The sequence below is a fragment of the Opisthocomus hoazin genome, unplaced genomic scaffold (genome assembly GCF_030867145.1).
Source record: "Opisthocomus hoazin isolate bOpiHoa1 unplaced genomic scaffold, bOpiHoa1.hap1 HAP1_SCAFFOLD_141, whole genome shotgun sequence".
NCBI lineage: Eukaryota > Metazoa > Chordata > Aves > Opisthocomiformes > Opisthocomidae > Opisthocomus > Opisthocomus hoazin.
The window spans coordinates 185,001-187,500 of NW_027448840.1; the positions used below are offsets into that span (position 1 = coordinate 185,001).

General features: G+C 78.9%; 1 non-coding gene across 1 annotated transcript; it reads right to left on the bottom strand.

Annotated features, from left to right (window-relative positions):
• Positions 1-706: 706 nt before the first annotated feature.
• On the bottom strand, positions 707-859 carry LOC142359444 (5.8S ribosomal RNA). The gene has a single exon (XR_012762361.1). It is a non-coding gene; the product is annotated as a 5.8S ribosomal RNA (ribosomal RNA).
• Positions 860-2,500: the final 1,641 nt, after the last annotated feature.

The following is a 2,500-nucleotide window of genomic DNA, read 5'->3' on the forward strand; positions in this document are numbered from 1 at the left end:
AAGCAAAGCGAGGCGGCGCGCGCGCGCGCGCCCCCGCCGACAGCCAGCCTGACCCGACTGCGCTCTCGCGCGGAACCGCGACGCCACGCCGCCGCGTCACGCCGCAGCCGCCGCCGCCGCCGGCGGTCGGCTCGCGGAAGAGGAAGCCCCAGCCCGGAGAGCGGCCTGAACAACGCGTCAGACGCGCCCGGAGACGGCCCCGCACGGGGCCACGGCGATGGGTTTTTCTCGGGGAGGAGGAGGGCGACAGGAACCGGGGCAGGGGCGGCGCGGACGGGGGACAGACGGGGGCGTCCACCGCCACCGCCCCCGTCCCCCACCCACCGGCGCGCGCACGCGCGCGCGTCAGTGCGGCACGGCACCCCCGCGGTGCCCACCCGCAGACAGACGCCCGCGCGGGAGGCCGGCGGCGAGGCCCGCGCCATCGCCGCCCCGCGCCTCCCTCCCCCGAAGCTCGCTCTCGCTCTCTCTTCCCCAAACCCACCGCCGATAGCCCGGCGGGCACGAGCTCCGTCCAGCAGGCGCTCTCCGGGAGCGGGGAGCTTCGGAGCGCTCCCCGAGTCTCCATTTAGGGGGACGAAGGCCCGCGCGCTCGCGCGCGCGGCCCTGCGAGGCACCCCAGCCGCGCCGCTGCTGGCCCGCCGGCCCCCCCCCCCCGCGCTGGGGCGGGGGGGCTCGGCGGCGCAGACGGCGATTGATCGTAAAGCGACGCTCAGACAGGCGTAGCCCCGGGAGGAACCCGGGGCCGCGAGTGCGTTCGAAGTGTCGATGATCAATGTGTCCTGCAATTCACATTAATTCTCGCAGCTAGCTGCGTTCTTCATCGACGCACGAGCCGAGTGATCCACCGCTAAGAGTTGTCTCGGTTTCGGCACCGCCCCGCGCGCGCGGAGGGGCCGGGACCGCTCGCCGAGAGCGGCCCCTTCTCTGAGGACGGCCGGACCGACCGCCGGCCCCGCCGCCGCCCACCCCCCTCCGCACGCGCGGAGGGGGCGCGGCGCGGCGGCGCGACGCGGCGCGACGGAGAGGCCCTCGCCTCGGCTTGACCGTACGAGCACAGGGGAAACGGAAAACAACGGAAAACCCCGAGCGGCCAAAGGGCGGGGGAGCCCGCGCTCCCGACCGACCCTGGGGAAACGTACGCAACACACACACCCTTGGCGCGCTTCGGGGGCGGCCCAGGCGCCCGGGCTCGGACCGGCCTCCCCCCGGAGGCTACGGCACGCCCGGCCGCGACGCCTGCCCGCCTTCGCTCGGGAGCCGGACGCCCGGCTGCGCCCGCGCTGCGACGAGCCGGCTCCGCCCACCACGGTCGCCTCTCGCCCCGCCGGCGAACCTCGGCGCCGACGCCGCCTTCCACCGACGCCGGAGGAAGCGCGGCCGGCCACTGGAGCGCGAGCCGGCGACGCGCGGCCGCCCACCGGCCCGCGCCGGATGGGCGAACCCGGCCACCCCGCCCGGCGGCGGCGGCCGCCACCGCCGCCGCGAAAACCGCCGCCGCAGCCGCTTCTCGCCTCGGCCCCCTGGGGCCGCCGGCACGGCCCCAGCGGAAAGGCGGACGGCGCTGAGCGCGGGGGGCGGCTCCCACTCTCCCCGTTTCCACGCGAAGACCCGGAGCGGGACGCCCCCGCGCCGCGCGCCCGCCCTCGAGACGGAAGCGACGGGCGGGGAAACGCGGGACGGGACGGCCGCCAGCGGATGCGGCCGGGGAACCCTCCCGGACGACCCGACGGACGACCGGCACCGACCGGCACGCCGAGCGGCGCCGCCGCCGCTCGGCCTGGGGGGGTGTGGCTCGCCCCCCCCTTTCTTTCCCTGGGCGCCGAGGGCGGGGCGAGGAGCGGGAGAGGGGAGCGCGGCGCGCCCCGAGCGCGGCCGCAGCGCGAGCGTCCAAAGGCGCGGGGCGGCCCCCCGGCGGCCGCCCCCCCCCGCGGGGGCTCGCCGCGCCTTTCTTTCCCCCGGCGCGGAGCCCGCGCTCCGGCCGGCGGGTGGCCCCGTTTGCGAGGGCGGGCAGGTCGGCCGCGGCCGACCCGCGCCGCGGTCTCTCCGCCGAGACCGGCCCGCGGAGAGGGGGGGCAGGTTGGGGCAGCGAGACGCCCCCCCTTCTCCGGCACGGCGGCCCGCGGGGGCGGACGCCCCCCCCGCGGCTCGCGCCGTGCCGCTCGAGTCTTTAAACCGCCGCCCGGCTCCTTTGGCCTTTGACCCCCGGACTCGGCCGAGGGAGGGCCGCCGAAGCGCGGACGCTAGGTACCTGGCCCTGGGGTGAGGGAAACGACCTGCATGGCCCCGCGGGGGTGCCTCCCCCGGCTGCCGCCCTCGGGGGAGCGTCCGCCCGCGGGGGCGCGCCCGGCATCCGCCGCCACCACCTCGTCCTCCTTAGCCCCGGGGCCCGGGGTTTCCCTCGATAGCCCGGCGCTGCGCCCGGGGGGAGAGACGTGGCTCGGGCCGCCCGCTCGCGCGGGACGCGACCCGGCCGGGGGGGGGCCTCGCCCGCCCCGGG